Source organism: Hordeum vulgare, chromosome 2H (assembly GCF_904849725.1).
Source record: "Hordeum vulgare subsp. vulgare chromosome 2H, MorexV3_pseudomolecules_assembly, whole genome shotgun sequence".
NCBI classification, from domain to species: domain Eukaryota; kingdom Viridiplantae; phylum Streptophyta; class Magnoliopsida; order Poales; family Poaceae; genus Hordeum; species Hordeum vulgare.
In genome coordinates this window covers 576178477-576193813 of record NC_058519.1, presented here as the reverse complement: position 1 = coordinate 576193813, position 15337 = coordinate 576178477, and the positions used below count along the sequence as shown (strand labels likewise).

Here is a 15337-nt window from a genome sequence, read left to right as displayed (position 1 = left end):
CCCTACTACTACTACTACTACTAGTCGTTGGGTGTCAAGCGCGGTGGGAAAAGTCACACAGTAATCGTCAAAAATAAGAAAATAAGGTCATATAGATCACGGTCCCGCGTCATCCTTGTCACGTGGCGCAAAAATATATTTAAAAAGGGGAATGCAACACGAGGACTTCCCAAGAGGTCACCCATCCTAGTACTACTCTCGCCCAAGCACGCTTAACTTCGGAGTTATGATGGGATCCGGTGCTTTAGTGCTGGTATGATCGCATCCGACATGCAACTATCTATTTGTTCCTTATGCTTGCCCCTACTACTACTACTAGTAGTCGTTGGGTGTCAAGCGCGGTGGGAAAAGTCACACAGTAATCGTCAAAAATAAGAAAATGAGGTCATATATTTCACGGTCCCGCGTCATCCTTGTCACGTGGCGCAAAAATATATTTAAAAAGGGGAATGCAACACGAGGACTTCCCAGGAGGTCACCCATCCTAGTACTACTCTCGCCCAAGCACGCTTAACTTCGGAGTTCTGATGGGATCCGGTGCTTTAGTGCTGGTATGATCGCATCCGACATGCAACTATCTATTTGTTCCTTATGCTTGCCCCTACTACTACTACTACTACTAGTCGTTGGGTGTCAAGCGCGGTGGGAAAAGTCACACAGTAATCGTCAAAAATAAGAAAATGAGGTCATATAGATCACGGTCCCGCGTCATCCTTGTCACGTGGCGCAAAAATATATTTAAAAAGGGGAATGCAACACGAGGACTTCCCAGGAGGTCACCCATCCTAGTACTACTCTCGCCCAAGCACGCTTAACTTCGGAGTTCTGATGGGATCCGGTGCTTTAGTGCTGGTATGATCGCATCCGACATGCAACTATCTATTTGTTCCTTATGCTTGCCCCTACTACTACTACTACTACTACTACTAGTCGTTGGGTGTCAAGCGCGGTGGGAAAAGTCACACACTAATCGTCAAAAATAAGAAAATGAGGTCATATAGATCACGCTCCCGCGTCATCCTTGTCACGTGGCGCAAAAATATATTTAAAAAGGGGAATGCAACACGAGGACATCACAGGAGGTCACCCATCCAAGTACTACTCTCGCCCAAGCACGCTTAACTTCGGAGTTCTGATGGGATCCGGTGCTTTAGTGTTGGTATGATCGCATCCGACATGCAACTATCTATTTGTTCCTTATGCTTGCCCCTACTACTACTACTACTACTAATACTACTACTACTAGTCGTTGGGTGTCAAGCGCGGTGGGAAAAGTCACACAGTAATCGTCAAAAATAAGAAAATGAGGTCATATAGATCACGGTCCCGCGTCATCCTTGTCACGTGGCGCAAAAATATATTTAAAAAGGGGAATGCAACACGAGGACTTCCCAGGAGGTCACCCATCCTAGTACTACTCTCGCCAAGCACGCTTAACTTCGGAGTTCTGATGGGATCCGGTGCTTTAGTGCTGGTATGATCGCATCCGACATGCAACTATCTATTTGTTCCTTATGCTTGCCCCTACTACTACTACTACTAGTAGTCGTTGGGTGTCAAGCGCGGTGGGAAAGTCACACAGTAATCGTCAAAAATAAGAAAATGAGGTCATATATTTCACGGTCCCGCGTCATCCTTGTCACGTGGCGCAAAAATATATTTAAAAAGGGGAATGCAACACGAGGACTTCCCAGGAGGTCACCCATCCTAGTACTACTCTCGCCCAAGCACGCTTAACTTCGGAGTTCTGATGGGATCCGGTGCTTTAGTGCTGGTATGATCGCATCCGACATGCAACTATCTATTTGTTCCTTATGCTTGCCCTACTACTACTACTACTACTACTACTAGTCGTTGGGTGTCAAGCGCGGTGGGAAAAGTCACACAGTAATCGTCAAAAATAAGAAAATGAGGTCATATAGATCACGGTCCCGCGTCATCCTTGTCACGTGGCGCAAAAATATATTTAAAAAGGGGAATGCAACACGAGGACTTCCCAAGAGGTCACCCATCCTAGTACTATTCTCGCCCAAGCACGCTTAACTTCGGAGTTCTGATGGGATCCGGTGCTTTAGTGCTGGTATGATCGCATCCGACATGCAACTATCTATTTGTTCCTTATGCTTGCCCCTACTACTACTACTACTAGTAGTCGTTGGGTGTCAAGCGCGGTGGGAAAAGTCACACAGTAATCGTCAAAAATAAGAAAATGAGGTCATATATTTCACGGTCCCGCGTCATCCTTGTCACGTGGCGCAAAAATATATTTAAAAAGGGGAATGCAACACGAGGACTTCCCAGGAGGTCACCCATCCTAGTACTACTCTCGCCCAAGCACGCTTAACTTCGGAGTTCTGATGGGATCCGGTGCTTTAGTGTTGGTATGATCGCATCCGACATGCAACTATCTATTTGTTCCTTATGCTTGCCCTACTACTACTACTACTACTAGTCGTTGGGTGTCAAGCGCGGTGGGAAAAGTCACACAGTAATCGTCAAAAATAAGAAAATGAGGTCATATAGATCACGGTCCCGCGTCATCCTTGTCACGTGGCGCAAAAATATATTTAAAAAGGGGAATGCAACACGAGGACTTCCCAAGAGGTCACCCATCCTAGTACTACTCTCGCCCAAGCACGCTTAACTTCGGAGTTCTGATGGGATCCGGTGCTTTAGTGCTGGTATGATCGCATCCGACATGCAACTATCTATTTGTTCCTTATGCTTGCCCCTACTACTACTACTACTACTACTACTACTACTAGTCGTTGGGTGTCAAGCGCGGTGGGAAAAGTCACACACTAATCGTCAAAAATAAGAAAATGAGGTCATATAGATCACGCTCCCGCGTCATCCTTGTCACGTGGCGCAAAAATATATTTAAAAAGGGGAATGCAACACGAGGACTTCCCAGGAGGTCACCCATCCTAGTACTACTCTCGCCCAAGCACGCTTAACTTCGGAGTTCTGATGGGATCCGGTGCTTTAGTGCTGGTATGATCGCATCCGACATGCAACTATCTATTTGTTCCTTATGCTTGCCCCTACTACTACTACTACTACTACTACTACTACTAATACTACTACTACTAGTCGTTGGGTGTCAAGCGCGGTGGGAAAAGTCACAGAGTAATCGTCAAAAATAAGAAAATGAGGTCATATAGATCACGGTCCCGCGTCATCCTTGTCACGTGGCGCAAAAATATATTTAAAAAGGGGAATGCAACACGAGGACTTCCCAGGAGGTCACCCATCCTAGTACTACTCTCGCCCAAGCACGCTTAACTTCGGAGTTCTGATGGGATCCGGTGCTTTAGTGCTGGTATGATCGCATCCGACATGCAACTATCTATTTGTTCCTTATGCTTGCCCCTACTACTACTACTACTACTACTACTAGTCGTTGGGTGTCAAGCGCGGTGGGAAAAGTCACACAGTAATCGTCAAAAATAAGAAAATGAGGTCATATAGATCACGGTCCCGCGTCATCCTTGTCACGTGGCGCAAAAATATATTTAAAAAGGGGAATGCAACACGAGGACTTCCCAGGAGGTCACCCATCCTAGTACTACTCTCGCCCAAGCACGCTTAACTTCGGAGTTCTGATGGGATCCGGTGCTTTAGTGCTGGTATGATCGCATCCGACATGCAACTATCTATTTGTTCCTTATGCTTGCCCTACTACTACTACTACTACTACTAGTCGTTGGGTGTCAAGCGCGGTGGGAAAAGTCACACAGTAATCGTCAAAAATAAGAAAATGAGGTCATATAGATCACGGTCCCGCGTCATCCTTGTCACGTTGCGCAAAAATATATTTAAAAAGGGGAATGCAACACGAGGACTTCCCAGGAGGTCACCCATCCTAGTACTACTCTCGCCCAAGCACGCTTAACTTCGGAGTTCTGATGGGATCCGGTGCTTTAGTGCTGGTATGATCGCATCCGACATGCAACTATCTATTTGTTCCTTATGCTTGCCCTACTACTACTACTACTACTACTAGTCGTTGGGTGTCAAGCGCGGTGGGAAAAGTCACACAGTAATCGTCAAAAATAAGAAAATGAGGTCATATAGATCACGGTCCCGCGTCATCCTTGTCACGTGGCGCAAAAATATATTTAAAAAGGGGAATGCAACACGAGGACTTCCCAGGAGGTCACCCATCCTAGTACTACTCTCGCCCAAGCACGCTTAACTTCGGAGTTCTGATGGGATCCGGTGCTTTAGTGCTGGTATGATCGCATCCGACATGCAACTATCTATTTGTTCCTTATGCTTGCCCCCTACTACTACTACTACTACTACTACTACTACTACTACTACTACTACTACTACTACTACTACTACTACTACTAGTCGTTGGGTGTCAAGCGCGGTGGGAAAAGTCACACAGTAATCGTCAAAAATAAGAAAATGAGGTCATATAGATCACGTTCCCGCGTCATCCTTGTCACGTGGCGCAAAAATATATTTAAAAAGGGGAATGCAACACGAGGACTTCCCAGGAGGTCACCCATCCTAGTACTACTCTCGCCCAAGCACGCTTAACTTCGGAGTTCTGATGGGATCCGGTGCTTTAGTGCTGGTATGATCGCATCCGACATGCAACTATCTATTTGTTCCTTATGCTTGCCCCTACTACTACTACTACTACTAGTCGTTGGGTGTCAACCGCGGTGGGAAAAGTCACACAGTAATCGTCAAAAATAAGAAAATGAGGTCATATAGATCACGGTCCCGCGTCATCCTTGTCACGTGGCGCAAAAATATATTTAAAAAGGGGAATGCAACACGAGGACTTACCAGGAGGTCACCCATCCTAGTACTACTCTCGCCCAAGCACGCTTAACTTCGGAGTTCTGATGGGATCCGGTGCTTTAGTGCTGGTATGATCGCATCCGACATGCAACTATCTATTTGTTCCTTATGCTTGCCCCTACTACTACTACTACTAGTCGTTGGGTGTCAAGCGCGGTGGGAAAAGTCACACAGTAATCGTCAAAAATAAGAAAATGAGGTCATATAGATCACGCTCCCGCGTCATCCTTGTCACGTGGCGCAAAAATATATTTAAAAAGGGGAATGCAACACGAGGACTTCCCAGGAGGTCACCCATCCTAGTACTACTCTCGCCCAAGCACGCTTAACTTCGGAGTTCTGATGGGATCCGGTGCTTTAGTGCTGGTATGATCGCATCCGACATGCAACTATCTATTTGTTCCTTATGCTTGCCCTACTACTACTACTACTACTACTAGTCGTTGGGTGTCAAGCGCGGTGGGAAAAGTCACACAGTAATCGTCAAAAATAAGAAAATGAGGTCATATAGATCACGGTCCCGCGTCATCCTTGTCACGTGGCGCAAAAATATATTTAAAAAGGGGAATGCAACACGAGGACTTCCCAGGAGGTCACCCATCCTAGTACTACTCTCGCCCAAGCACGCTTAACTTCGGAGTTCTGATGGGATCCGGTGCTTTAGTGCTGGTATGATCGCATCCGACATGCAACTATCTATGTGTTCCTTATGCTTGCCCCTACTACTACTACTACTACTACTAGTCGTTGGGTGTCAAGCGCGGTGGGAAAAGTCACACAGTAATCGTCAAAAATAAGAAAATGAGGTCATATAGATCACGGTCCCGCGTCATCCTTGTCACGTGGCGCAAAAATATATTTAAAAAGGGGAATGCAACACGAGGACTTCCCAAGAGGTCACCCATCCTAGTACTATTCTCGCCCAAGCACGCTTAACTTCGGAGTTCTGATGGGATCCGGTGCTTTAGTGCTGGTATGATCGCATCCGACATGCAACTATCTATTTGTTCCTTATGCTTGCCCCTACTACTACTACTACTAGTAGTCGTTGGGTGTCAAGCGCGGTGGGAAAAGTCACACAGTAATCGTCAAAAATAAGAAAATGAGGTCATATATTTCACGGTCCCGCGTCATCCTTGTCACGTGGCGCAAAAATATATTTAAAAAGGGGAATGCAACACGAGGACTTCCCAGGAGGTCACCCATCCTAGTACTACTCTCGCCCAAGCACGCTTAACTTCGGAGTTCTGATGGGATCCGGTGCTTTAGTGTTGGTATGATCGCATCCGACATGCAACTATCTATTTGTTCCTTATGCTTGCCCTACTACTACTACTACTACTAGTCGTTGGGTGTCAAGCGCGGTGGGAAAAGTCACACAGTAATCGTCAAAAATAAGAAAATGAGGTCATATAGATCACGGTCCCGCGTCATCCTTGTCACGTGGCGCAAAAATATATTTAAAAAGGGGAATGCAACACGAGGACTTCCCAAGAGGTCACCCATCCTAGTACTACTCTCGCCCAAGCACGCTTAACTTCGGAGTTCTGATGGGATCCGGTGCTTTAGTGCTGGTATGATCGCATCCGACATGCAACTATCTATTTGTTCCTTATGCTTGCCCCTACTACTACTACTACTACTACTACTACTACTAGTCGTTGGGTGTCAAGCGCGGTGGGAAAAGTCACACACTAATCGTCAAAAATAAGAAAATGAGGTCATATAGATCACGCTCCCGCGTCATCCTTGTCACGTGGCGCAAAAATATATTTAAAAAGGGGAATGCAACACGAGGACTTCCCACGAGGTCACCCATCCTAGTACTACTCTCGCCCAAGCACGCTTAACTTCGGAGTTCTGATGGGATCCGGTGCTTTAGTGCTGGTATGATCGCATCCGACATGCAACTATCTATTTGTTCCTTATGCTTGCCCCTACTACTACTACTACTACTACTACTACTACTACTACTACTACTACTACTACTAATACTACTACTACTAGTCGTTGGGTGTCAAGCGCGGTGGGAAAAGTCACACAGTAATCGTCAAAAATAAGAAAATGAGGTCATATAGATCACGGTCCCGCGTCATCCTTGTCACGTGGCGCAAAAATATATTTAAAAAGGGGAATGCAACACGAGGACTTCCCAGGAGGTCACCCATCCTAGTACTACTCTCGCCCAAGCACGCTTAACTTCGGAGTTCTGATGGGATCCGGTGCTTTAGTGCTGGTATGATCGCATCCGACATGCAACTATCTATTTGTTCCTTATGCTTGCCCCTACTACTACTACTACTACTACTACTACTAGTCGTTGGGTGTCAAGCGCGGTGGGAAAAGTCACACAGTAATCGTCAAAAATAAGAAAATGAGGTCATATAGATCACGGTCCCGCGTCATCCTTGTCACGTGGCGCAAAAATATATTTAAAAAGGGGAATGCAACACGAGGACTTCCCAGGAGGTCACCCATCCTAGTACTACTCTCGCCCAAGCACGCTTAACTTTGGAGTTCTGATGGGATCCGGTGCTTTAGTGCTGGTATGATCGCATCCGACATGCAACTATCTATTTGTTCCTTATGCTTGCCCCTACTACTACTACTACTACTACTACTACTAGTCGTTGGGTGTCAAGCGCGGTGGGAAAAGTCACACAGTAATCGTCAAAAATAAGAAAATGAGGTCATATAGATCACGTTCCCGCGTCATCCTTGTCACGTGGCGCAAAAATATATTTAAAAAGGGGAATGCAACACGAGGACTTCCCAGGAGGTCACCCATCCTAGTACTACTCTCGCCCAAGCACGCTTAACTTCGGAGTTCTGATGGGATCCGGTGCTTTAGTGCTGGTATGATCGCATCCGACATGCAACTATCTATTTGTTCCTTATGCTTGCCCCTACTACTACTACTACTACTACTAGTCGTTGGGTGTCAAGCGCGGTGGGAAAAATCACACAGTAATCGTCAAAAATAAGAAAATGAGGTCATATAGATCACGCTCCCGCGTCATCCTTGTCACGTGGCGCAAAAATATATTTAAAAAGGGGAATGCAACACGAGGACTTCCCAGGAGGTCACCCATCCTAGTACTACTCTCGCCCAAGCACGCTTAACTTCGGAGTTCTGATGGGATCCGGTGCTTTAGTGCTGGTATGATCGCATCCGACATGCAACTATCTATTTGTTCCTTATGCTTGCCCCTACTACTACTAGTACTACTACTACTACTACTACTACTAGTCGTTGGGTGTCAAGCGCGGTGGGAAAAGTCACACAGTAATCGTCAAAAATAAGAAAATGAGGTCATATAGATCACGGTCCCGCGTCATCCTTGTCACGTGGCGCAAAAATATATTTAAAAAGGGGAATGCAACACGAGGACATCACAGGAGGTCACCCATCCTAGTACTACTCTCGCCCAAGCACGCTTAACTTCGGAGTTCTGATGGGATCCGGTGCTTTAGTGTTGGTATGATCGCATCCAACATGCAACTATCTATTTGTTCCTTATGCTTGCCCCTACTACTACTACTACTACTACTACTACTACTACTACTACTACTACTACTACTACTACTAGTCGTTGGGTGTCAAGCGCGGTGGGAAAAGTCACACAGTAATCGTCAAAAATAAGAAAATGAGGTCATATAGATCACGGTCCCGCGTCATCCTTGTCACGTGGCGCAAAAATATATTTAAAAAGGGGAATGCAACACGAGGACTTCCCAGGAGGTCACCCATCCTAGTACTACTCTCGCCCAAGCACGCTTAACTTCGGAGTTCTGATGGGATCCGGTGGTTTAGTGCTGGTATGATCGCATCCGACATGCAACTATCTATCTGTTCCTTATGCTTGCCCCTACTACTACTACTACTACTACTACTACTACTAGTCGTTGGGTGTCAAGCGCGGTGGGAAAAGTCACACAGTAATCGTCAAAAATAAAAAAATGAGGTCATATAGATCACGCTCCCGCGTCATCCTTGTCACGTGGCGCAAAAATATATTTAAAAAGGGGAATGCAACACGAGGACATCACAGGAGGTCACCCATCCTAGTACTACTCTCGCCCAAGCACGCTTAACTTCGGAGTTCTGATGGGATCCGGTGCTTTAGTGTTGGTATGATCGCATCCGACATGCAACTATCTATTTGTTCCTTATGCTTGCCCCTACTACTACTACTACTACTACTACTACTACTACTACTACTACTATTAGTCGTTGGGTGTCAAGCGCGGTGGGAAAAGTCACACAGTAATCGTCAAAAATAAGAAAATAAGGTCATATAGATCACGGTCCCGCGTCATCCTTGTCACGTGGCGCAAAAATATATTTAAAAAGGGGAATGCAACACGAGGACTTCCCAGGAGGTCACCCATCCTAGTACTACTCTCGCCCAAGCACGCTTAACTTCGGAGTTCTGATGGGATTCGGTGCTTTAGTGCTGGTATGATCGCATCCGACATGCAACTATCTATTTGTTCCTTATGCTTGCCCCTACTAATACTACTACTACTACTACTACTACTACTACTAGTCGTTGGGTGTCAAGTGCGGTGGAAAAAGTCACACAGTAATCGTCAAAAATAAGAAAATGAGGTCATATAGATCACGCTCCCGCGTCATCCTTGTCACGTGGCGCAAAAATATATTTAAAAAGGGGAATGCAACACGAGGACATCACAGGAGGTCACCCATCCTAGTACTACTCTCGCCCAAGCACGCTTAACTTCGGAGTTCTGATGGGATTCGGTGCTTTAGTGTTGGTATGATCGCATCCGACATGCAACTATCTATTTGTTCCTTATGCTTGCCCCTACTACTACTACTACTACTACTACTACTACTACTACTACTACTACTACTACTACTACTAGTCGTTGGGTGTCAAGCGCGGTGGGAAAAGTCACACAGTAATCGTCAAAAATAAGAAAATGAGGTCATATAGATCACGCTCCCACGTCATCCTTGTCACGTGGCGCAAAAATATATTTAAAAAGGGGAATGCAGCACGAGGACTTCCCAGGAGGTCACCCATCCTAGTACTACTCTCGCCCAAGCACGCTTAACTTCGGAGTTCTGATGGGATCCGGTGCTTTAGTGCTGGTATGATCGCATCCGACATGCAACTATCTATTTGTTCCTTATGCTTGCCTCTACTACTACTACTACTACTACTACTACTACTACTACTACTACTACTACTACTACTACTACTACTACTACTACTACTACTACTACTACTACTACTACTACTACTACTACTACTACTACTACTACTAGTCGTTGGGTGTCAAGCGCGGTGGGAAAAGTCACACAGTAATCGTCAAAAATAAGAAAATGAGGTCATATAGATCACGTTCCCGCGTCATCCTTGTCACGTGGCGCAAAAATATATTTAAAAAGGGGAATGCAACACGAGGACTTCCCAGGAGGTCACCCATCCTAGTACTACTCTCGCCCAAGCACGCTTAACTTCGGAGTTCTGATGGGATCCGGTGCTTTAGTGCTGGTATGATCGCATCCGACATGCAACTATCTATTTGTTCCTTATGCTTGCCCCTACTACTACTACTACTACTAGTCGTTGGGTGTCAACCGCGGTGGGAAAAGTCACACAGTAATCGTCAAAAATAAGAAAATGAGGTCATATAGATCACGGTCCCGCGTCATCCTTGTCACGTGGCGCAAAAATATATTTAAAAAGGGGAATGCAACACGAGGACTTCCCAGGAGGTCACCCATCCTAGTACTACTCTCGCCCAAGCACGCTTAACTTCGGAGTTCTGATGGGATCCGGTGCTTTAGTGCTGGTATGATCGCATCCGACATGCAACTATCTATTTGTTCCTTATGCTTGCCCCTACTACTACTACTACTAGTCGTTGGGTGTCAAGCGCGGTGGGAAAAGTCACACAGTAATCGTCAAAAATAAGAAAATGAGGTCATATAGATCACGCTCCCGCGTCATCCTTGTCACGTGGCGCAAAAATATATTTAAAAAGGGGAATGCAACACGAGGACTTCCCAGGAGGTCACCCATCCTAGTACTACTCTCGCCCAAGCACGCTTAACTTCGGAGTTCTGATGGGATCCGGTGCTTTAGTGCTGGTATGATCGCATCCGACATGCAACTATCTATTTGTTCCTTATGCTTGCCCTACTACTACTACTACTATTAGTCGTTGGGTGTCAAGCGCGGTCGGAAAAGTCACACAGTAATCGTCAAAAATAAGAAAATGAGGTCATATAGATCACGGTCCCGCGTCATCCTTGGCACGTGGCGCAAAAATATATTGAAAAAGGGGAATGCAACACGAGGACTTCCGAGGAGGTCACCCATCCTAGTACTACTCTCGCCCAAGCACGCTTAACTTCGGAGTTCTGATGGGATCCGGTGCTTTAGTGCTGGTATGATCGCATCCGACATGCAACTATCTATTTGTTCCTTATGCTTGCCCCTACTACTACTACTACTACTACTACTACTACTACTACTACTAGTCGTTGGGTGTCAAGCGCGGTGGGAAAAGTCACACAGTAATCGTCAAAAATAAGAAAATGAGGTCATATAGATCACGTTCCCGCGTCATCCTTGTCACGTGGCGCAAAAATATATTTAAAAAGGGGAATGCAACACGAGGACTTCGCAGGAGGTCACCAATCCTAGTACTACTCTCGCCCAAGCACGCTTAACTTCGGAGTTCTGATGGGATCCGGTGCTTTAGTGCTGGTATGATCGCATCCGACATGCAACTATCTATTTGTTCCTTATGCTTGCCCCTACTACTACTACTACTACTACTACTACTACTACTAGTCGTTGGGTGTCAAGCGCGGTGGGAAAAGTCACACAGTAATCGTCAAAAATAAGAAAATGAGGTCATATAGATCACGCTCCCGCGTCATCCTTGTCACGTGGCGCAAAAATATATTTAAAAAGGGGAATGCAACACGAGGACTTCCCAGGAGGTCACCCATCCTAGTACTACTATCGCCCAAGCACGCTTAACTTCGGAGTTCTCTCGCCCAAGCACGCTTAACTTCGGAGTTCTGATGGGATCCGGTGCTTTAGTGCTGGTATGATCGCATCCGACATGCAACTATCTATTTGTTCCTTATGCTTGCCCCTACTACTACTACTACTACTACTAGTCGTTGGGTGTCAAGTGCGGTGGGAAAAGTCACACAGTAATCGTTAAAAATAAGAAAATGAGGTCATATAGATCACGGTCCCGCGTCATCCTTGTCACGTGGCGCAAAAATATATTTAAAAAGGGGAATGCAACACGAGGACTTCCCAGGAGGTCACCCATCCTAGTACTACTCTCGCCCAAGCACGCTTAACTTCGAAGTTCTGATGGGATCCGGTGCTTTAGTGCTGGTATGATCGCATCCGACATGCAACTATCTATTTGTTCCTTATGCTTGCCCCTACTACTACTACTACTACCACTACTACTACTACTAGTCGTTGGGTGTCAAGCGCGGTGGGAAAAGTCACACAGTAATCGTCAAAAATAAGAAAATAAGGTCATATAGATCACGGTCCCGCGTCATCCTTGTCACGTGGCGCAAAAATATATTTAAAAAGGGGAATGCAACACGAGGACTTCCCAGGAGGTCACCCATCCTAGTACTACTCTCGCCCAAGCACGCTTAACTTCGGAGTTCTGATGGGATTCGGTGCTTTAGTGCTGGTATGATCGCATCCGACATGCAACTATCTATTTGTTCCTTATGCTTGCCCCTACTAATACTACTACTACTACTACTACTAGTCGTTGGGTGTCAAGTGCGGTGGAAAAAGTCACACAGTAATCGTCAAAAATAAGAAAATGAGGTCATATAGATCACGCTCCCGCGTCATCCTTGTCACGTGGCGCAAAAATATATTTAAAAAGGGGAATGCAACACGAGGACATCACAGGAGGTCACCCATCCTAGTACTACTCTCGCCCAAGCACGCTTAACTTCGGAGTTCTGATGGGATCCGGTGCTTTAGTGTTGGTATGATCGCATCCGACATGCAACTATCTATTTGTTCCTTATGCTTGCCCCAACTACTACTACTACTACTACTACTACTACTACTAGTCGTTGGGTGTCAAGCGCGGTGGGAAAAGTCACACAGTAATCGTCAAAAATAAGAAAATGAGGTCATATAGATCACGCTCCCACGTCATCCTTGTCACGTGGCGCAAAAATATATTTAAAAAGGGGAATGCAGCACGAGGACTTCCCAGGAGGTCACCCATCCTAGTACTACTCTCGCCCAAGCACGCTTAACTTCGGAGTTCTGATGGGATCCGGTGCTTTAGTGCTGGTATGATCGCATCCGACATGCAACTATCTATTTGTTCCTTATGCTTGCCTCTACTACTACTACTACTACTACTACTACTACTACTACTACTACTACTACTACTACTACTACTACTACTACTACTACTACTACTACTACTACTACTACTACTACTACTAGTCGTTGGGTGTCAAGCGCGGTGGGAAAAGTCACACAGTAATCGTCAAAAATAAGAAAATGAGGTCATATAGATCACGTTCCCGCGTCATCCTTGTCACGTGGCGCAAAAATATATTTAAAAAGGGGAATGCAACACGAGGACTTCCTAGGAGGTCACCCATCCTAGTACTACTCTCGCCCAAGCACGCTTAACTTCGGAGTTCTGATGGGATCCGGTGCTTTAGTGCTGGTATGATCGCATCCGACATGCAACTATCTATTTGTTCCTTATGCTTGCCCCTACTACTACTACTACTACTACTACTACTACTACTAGTCGTTGGGTGTCAAGCGCGGTGGGAAAAGTCACACAGTAATCGTCAAAAATAAGAAAATGAGGTCATATAGATCACGCTCCCGCGTCATCCTTGTCACGTGGCGCAAAAATATATTTAAAAAGGGGAATGCAACACGAGGACATCACAGGAGGTCACCCATCCTAGTACTACTCTCGCCCAAGCACGCTTAACTTCGGAGTTCTGATGGGATCCGGTGCTTTAGTGTTGGTATGATCGCATCCGACATGCAACTATCTATTTGTTCCTTATGCTTGCCCCTACTACTACTACTACTACTACTACTACTACTACTACTACTACTACTACTACTACTACTACTACTACTACTACTACTACTACTAGTCGTTGGGTGTCAAGCGCGGTGGGAAAAGTCACACAGTAATCGTCAAAAATAAGAAAATGAGGTCATATAGATCACGGTCCCGCGTCATCCTTGTCACGTGGCGCAAAAATATATTTAAAAAGGGGAATGCAACACGAGGACTTCCTAGGAGGTCACCCATCCTAGTACTACTCTCGCCCAAGCACGCTTAACTTCGGAGTTCTGATGGGATCCGGTGCTTTAATGCTGGTATGATCGCATCCGACATGCAACTATCTATTTGTTCCTTATGCTTGCCCCTACTAGTACTACTACTACTACTACTACTAGTACTACTACTACTACTACTACTACTACTAGTACTACTACTACTACTACTACTACTACTACTACTACTACTACTAGTCGTTGGGTGTCAAGCGTGGTGGGAAAAGTCACACAGTAATCGTCAAAAATAAGAAAATGAGGTCATATAGATCACGGTCCCGCGTCATCCTTGTCACGTGGCGCAAAAATATATTTAGAAAGGGGAATGCAACACGAGGACTTCCCAGGAGGTCACCCATCCTAGTACTACTCTCGCCCAAGCACGCTTAACTTCGGAGTTCTGATGGGATCCGGTGCTTTAGTGCTGGTATGATCGCATCCGACATGCAACTATCTATTTGTTCCTTATGCTTGCCCCTACTACTACTACTACTACTACTACTACTACTACTACTAGTCGTTGGGTGTCAAGCGCGGTGGGAAAAGTCACACAGTAATCGTCAAAAATAAGAAAATGAGGTCATATAGATCACGCTCCCGCGTCATCCTTGTCACGTGACGCAAAAATATATTTAAAAAGGGGAATGCAACACGAGGACTTCCCAAAAGGTCACCCATCCTAGTACTACTCTCGCCCAAGCACGCTTAACTTCGGAGTTCTGATGGGATCCGGTGCTTTAGTGTTGGTATGATCGCATCCGACATGCAACTATCTATTTGTTCCTTATGCTTGCCCCTACTACTACTACTACTACTACTACTACTACTACTAGTCGTTGGGTGTCAAGCGCGGTGGGAAAAGTCACACAGTAATCGTCAAAAGTAAGAAAATGAGGTCATATAGATCACGCTCCCGCGTCATCCTTGTCACGTGGCGCAAAAATATATTTAAAAAGGGGTATGCAACACGAGGACTTCCTAGGAGGTCACCCATCCTAATACTACTCTCGCCCAAGCACGCTTAACTTCGAAGTTCTGATGGGATCCGGTGCTTTAGTGCTGGTATGATCGCATCCGACATGCAACTATCTATTTGTTCCTTATGCTTGCCCCTACTACTACTACTACTACTACTACTACTACTACTACTA

The 15337-nt window shown here is 45.7% G+C and overlaps 47 non-coding genes and 1 pseudogene across 47 annotated transcripts; all 48 read right to left on the bottom strand.

Annotated features, from left to right (window-relative positions):
* Nucleotides 1-148: 148 nt before the first annotated feature.
* Nucleotides 149-267, bottom strand: LOC123431656. Its single transcript, XR_006623245.1, has one exon. It is a non-coding gene; the product is annotated as a 5S ribosomal RNA (ribosomal RNA).
* Nucleotides 268-446: 179 nt separating this feature from the next.
* Nucleotides 447-565, bottom strand: LOC123438715. Its single transcript, XR_006629841.1, has one exon. It is a non-coding gene; the product is annotated as a 5S ribosomal RNA (ribosomal RNA).
* Nucleotides 566-747: 182 nt separating this feature from the next.
* LOC123438703 lies at nucleotides 748-866 on the bottom strand. The gene has a single exon (XR_006629830.1). It is a non-coding gene; the product is annotated as a 5S ribosomal RNA (ribosomal RNA).
* A 188-nt stretch (nucleotides 867-1054) lies between these two features.
* LOC123432868 lies at nucleotides 1055-1173 on the bottom strand. Its single transcript, XR_006624437.1, has one exon. It is a non-coding gene; the product is annotated as a 5S ribosomal RNA (ribosomal RNA).
* Nucleotides 1174-1370: 197 nt separating this feature from the next.
* On the bottom strand, nucleotides 1371-1488 carry LOC123432151. The gene has a single exon (XR_006623748.1). It is a non-coding gene; the product is annotated as a 5S ribosomal RNA (ribosomal RNA).
* Nucleotides 1489-1669: 181 nt separating this feature from the next.
* LOC123438691 lies at nucleotides 1670-1788 on the bottom strand. Its single transcript, XR_006629819.1, has one exon. It is a non-coding gene; the product is annotated as a 5S ribosomal RNA (ribosomal RNA).
* Nucleotides 1789-1975: 187 nt separating this feature from the next.
* Nucleotides 1976-2094, bottom strand: LOC123435444. The gene has a single exon (XR_006626694.1). It is a non-coding gene; the product is annotated as a 5S ribosomal RNA (ribosomal RNA).
* A 182-nt stretch (nucleotides 2095-2276) lies between these two features.
* Nucleotides 2277-2395, bottom strand: LOC123437412. Its single transcript, XR_006628593.1, has one exon. It is a non-coding gene; the product is annotated as a 5S ribosomal RNA (ribosomal RNA).
* A 181-nt stretch (nucleotides 2396-2576) lies between these two features.
* Nucleotides 2577-2695, bottom strand: LOC123434970. Its single transcript, XR_006626233.1, has one exon. It is a non-coding gene; the product is annotated as a 5S ribosomal RNA (ribosomal RNA).
* A 194-nt stretch (nucleotides 2696-2889) lies between these two features.
* LOC123438678 lies at nucleotides 2890-3008 on the bottom strand. The gene has a single exon (XR_006629808.1). It is a non-coding gene; the product is annotated as a 5S ribosomal RNA (ribosomal RNA).
* Nucleotides 3009-3217: 209 nt separating this feature from the next.
* LOC123438666 lies at nucleotides 3218-3336 on the bottom strand. Its single transcript, XR_006629797.1, has one exon. It is a non-coding gene; the product is annotated as a 5S ribosomal RNA (ribosomal RNA).
* A 188-nt stretch (nucleotides 3337-3524) lies between these two features.
* Nucleotides 3525-3643, bottom strand: LOC123438654. Its single transcript, XR_006629786.1, has one exon. It is a non-coding gene; the product is annotated as a 5S ribosomal RNA (ribosomal RNA).
* A 184-nt stretch (nucleotides 3644-3827) lies between these two features.
* LOC123438642 lies at nucleotides 3828-3946 on the bottom strand. The gene has a single exon (XR_006629775.1). It is a non-coding gene; the product is annotated as a 5S ribosomal RNA (ribosomal RNA).
* A 184-nt stretch (nucleotides 3947-4130) lies between these two features.
* LOC123438631 lies at nucleotides 4131-4249 on the bottom strand. The gene has a single exon (XR_006629764.1). It is a non-coding gene; the product is annotated as a 5S ribosomal RNA (ribosomal RNA).
* A 234-nt stretch (nucleotides 4250-4483) lies between these two features.
* On the bottom strand, nucleotides 4484-4602 carry LOC123438619. Its single transcript, XR_006629753.1, has one exon. It is a non-coding gene; the product is annotated as a 5S ribosomal RNA (ribosomal RNA).
* A 182-nt stretch (nucleotides 4603-4784) lies between these two features.
* Nucleotides 4785-4903, bottom strand: LOC123437854. Its single transcript, XR_006629021.1, has one exon. It is a non-coding gene; the product is annotated as a 5S ribosomal RNA (ribosomal RNA).
* A 179-nt stretch (nucleotides 4904-5082) lies between these two features.
* On the bottom strand, nucleotides 5083-5201 carry LOC123438606. Its single transcript, XR_006629741.1, has one exon. It is a non-coding gene; the product is annotated as a 5S ribosomal RNA (ribosomal RNA).
* A 184-nt stretch (nucleotides 5202-5385) lies between these two features.
* LOC123438594 lies at nucleotides 5386-5504 on the bottom strand. The gene has a single exon (XR_006629730.1). It is a non-coding gene; the product is annotated as a 5S ribosomal RNA (ribosomal RNA).
* Nucleotides 5505-5689: 185 nt separating this feature from the next.
* LOC123435442 lies at nucleotides 5690-5808 on the bottom strand. Its single transcript, XR_006626693.1, has one exon. It is a non-coding gene; the product is annotated as a 5S ribosomal RNA (ribosomal RNA).
* A 182-nt stretch (nucleotides 5809-5990) lies between these two features.
* Nucleotides 5991-6109, bottom strand: LOC123437410. Its single transcript, XR_006628592.1, has one exon. It is a non-coding gene; the product is annotated as a 5S ribosomal RNA (ribosomal RNA).
* Nucleotides 6110-6290: 181 nt separating this feature from the next.
* On the bottom strand, nucleotides 6291-6409 carry LOC123434969. Its single transcript, XR_006626232.1, has one exon. It is a non-coding gene; the product is annotated as a 5S ribosomal RNA (ribosomal RNA).
* A 194-nt stretch (nucleotides 6410-6603) lies between these two features.
* On the bottom strand, nucleotides 6604-6722 carry LOC123434928. Its single transcript, XR_006626195.1, has one exon. It is a non-coding gene; the product is annotated as a 5S ribosomal RNA (ribosomal RNA).
* Nucleotides 6723-6952: 230 nt separating this feature from the next.
* On the bottom strand, nucleotides 6953-7071 carry LOC123438583. The gene has a single exon (XR_006629718.1). It is a non-coding gene; the product is annotated as a 5S ribosomal RNA (ribosomal RNA).
* A 191-nt stretch (nucleotides 7072-7262) lies between these two features.
* Nucleotides 7263-7381, bottom strand: LOC123436064. The gene has a single exon (XR_006627301.1). It is a non-coding gene; the product is annotated as a 5S ribosomal RNA (ribosomal RNA).
* A 191-nt stretch (nucleotides 7382-7572) lies between these two features.
* On the bottom strand, nucleotides 7573-7691 carry LOC123438572. The gene has a single exon (XR_006629707.1). It is a non-coding gene; the product is annotated as a 5S ribosomal RNA (ribosomal RNA).
* Nucleotides 7692-7876: 185 nt separating this feature from the next.
* Nucleotides 7877-7995, bottom strand: LOC123438561. Its single transcript, XR_006629696.1, has one exon. It is a non-coding gene; the product is annotated as a 5S ribosomal RNA (ribosomal RNA).
* A 200-nt stretch (nucleotides 7996-8195) lies between these two features.
* On the bottom strand, nucleotides 8196-8314 carry LOC123432737. The gene has a single exon (XR_006624306.1). It is a non-coding gene; the product is annotated as a 5S ribosomal RNA (ribosomal RNA).
* A 221-nt stretch (nucleotides 8315-8535) lies between these two features.
* LOC123435448 lies at nucleotides 8536-8654 on the bottom strand. Its single transcript, XR_006626698.1, has one exon. It is a non-coding gene; the product is annotated as a 5S ribosomal RNA (ribosomal RNA).
* Nucleotides 8655-8848: 194 nt separating this feature from the next.
* LOC123432736 lies at nucleotides 8849-8967 on the bottom strand. Its single transcript, XR_006624305.1, has one exon. It is a non-coding gene; the product is annotated as a 5S ribosomal RNA (ribosomal RNA).
* A 209-nt stretch (nucleotides 8968-9176) lies between these two features.
* Nucleotides 9177-9295, bottom strand: LOC123437722. Its single transcript, XR_006628896.1, has one exon. It is a non-coding gene; the product is annotated as a 5S ribosomal RNA (ribosomal RNA).
* Nucleotides 9296-9495: 200 nt separating this feature from the next.
* On the bottom strand, nucleotides 9496-9614 carry LOC123433226. Its single transcript, XR_006624764.1, has one exon. It is a non-coding gene; the product is annotated as a 5S ribosomal RNA (ribosomal RNA).
* Nucleotides 9615-9835: 221 nt separating this feature from the next.
* On the bottom strand, nucleotides 9836-9954 carry LOC123436041. Its single transcript, XR_006627279.1, has one exon. It is a non-coding gene; the product is annotated as a 5S ribosomal RNA (ribosomal RNA).
* A 287-nt stretch (nucleotides 9955-10241) lies between these two features.
* On the bottom strand, nucleotides 10242-10360 carry LOC123438550. Its single transcript, XR_006629685.1, has one exon. It is a non-coding gene; the product is annotated as a 5S ribosomal RNA (ribosomal RNA).
* Nucleotides 10361-10542: 182 nt separating this feature from the next.
* LOC123438538 lies at nucleotides 10543-10661 on the bottom strand. Its single transcript, XR_006629674.1, has one exon. It is a non-coding gene; the product is annotated as a 5S ribosomal RNA (ribosomal RNA).
* A 179-nt stretch (nucleotides 10662-10840) lies between these two features.
* LOC123438527 lies at nucleotides 10841-10959 on the bottom strand. Its single transcript, XR_006629663.1, has one exon. It is a non-coding gene; the product is annotated as a 5S ribosomal RNA (ribosomal RNA).
* Nucleotides 10960-11140: 181 nt separating this feature from the next.
* Nucleotides 11141-11259, bottom strand: LOC123436241. The gene has a single exon (XR_006627474.1). It is a non-coding gene; the product is annotated as a 5S ribosomal RNA (ribosomal RNA).
* A 203-nt stretch (nucleotides 11260-11462) lies between these two features.
* On the bottom strand, nucleotides 11463-11581 carry LOC123431838. Its single transcript, XR_006623428.1, has one exon. It is a non-coding gene; the product is annotated as a 5S ribosomal RNA (ribosomal RNA).
* A 197-nt stretch (nucleotides 11582-11778) lies between these two features.
* LOC123433201 lies at nucleotides 11779-11928 on the bottom strand (annotated as a pseudogene).
* A 185-nt stretch (nucleotides 11929-12113) lies between these two features.
* Nucleotides 12114-12232, bottom strand: LOC123436513. Its single transcript, XR_006627734.1, has one exon. It is a non-coding gene; the product is annotated as a 5S ribosomal RNA (ribosomal RNA).
* Nucleotides 12233-12429: 197 nt separating this feature from the next.
* Nucleotides 12430-12548, bottom strand: LOC123437721. The gene has a single exon (XR_006628895.1). It is a non-coding gene; the product is annotated as a 5S ribosomal RNA (ribosomal RNA).
* Nucleotides 12549-12739: 191 nt separating this feature from the next.
* Nucleotides 12740-12858, bottom strand: LOC123432734. The gene has a single exon (XR_006624303.1). It is a non-coding gene; the product is annotated as a 5S ribosomal RNA (ribosomal RNA).
* A 197-nt stretch (nucleotides 12859-13055) lies between these two features.
* On the bottom strand, nucleotides 13056-13174 carry LOC123436039. The gene has a single exon (XR_006627278.1). It is a non-coding gene; the product is annotated as a 5S ribosomal RNA (ribosomal RNA).
* Nucleotides 13175-13443: 269 nt separating this feature from the next.
* On the bottom strand, nucleotides 13444-13562 carry LOC123435551. The gene has a single exon (XR_006626796.1). It is a non-coding gene; the product is annotated as a 5S ribosomal RNA (ribosomal RNA).
* Nucleotides 13563-13759: 197 nt separating this feature from the next.
* Nucleotides 13760-13878, bottom strand: LOC123432733. The gene has a single exon (XR_006624302.1). It is a non-coding gene; the product is annotated as a 5S ribosomal RNA (ribosomal RNA).
* Nucleotides 13879-14123: 245 nt separating this feature from the next.
* Nucleotides 14124-14242, bottom strand: LOC123437136. Its single transcript, XR_006628333.1, has one exon. It is a non-coding gene; the product is annotated as a 5S ribosomal RNA (ribosomal RNA).
* Nucleotides 14243-14508: 266 nt separating this feature from the next.
* LOC123438515 lies at nucleotides 14509-14627 on the bottom strand. The gene has a single exon (XR_006629652.1). It is a non-coding gene; the product is annotated as a 5S ribosomal RNA (ribosomal RNA).
* Nucleotides 14628-14827: 200 nt separating this feature from the next.
* Nucleotides 14828-14946, bottom strand: LOC123438547. The gene has a single exon (XR_006629682.1). It is a non-coding gene; the product is annotated as a 5S ribosomal RNA (ribosomal RNA).
* A 197-nt stretch (nucleotides 14947-15143) lies between these two features.
* LOC123432521 lies at nucleotides 15144-15262 on the bottom strand. The gene has a single exon (XR_006624099.1). It is a non-coding gene; the product is annotated as a 5S ribosomal RNA (ribosomal RNA).
* Between the last annotated feature and the right edge of the window lie 75 nt (nucleotides 15263-15337).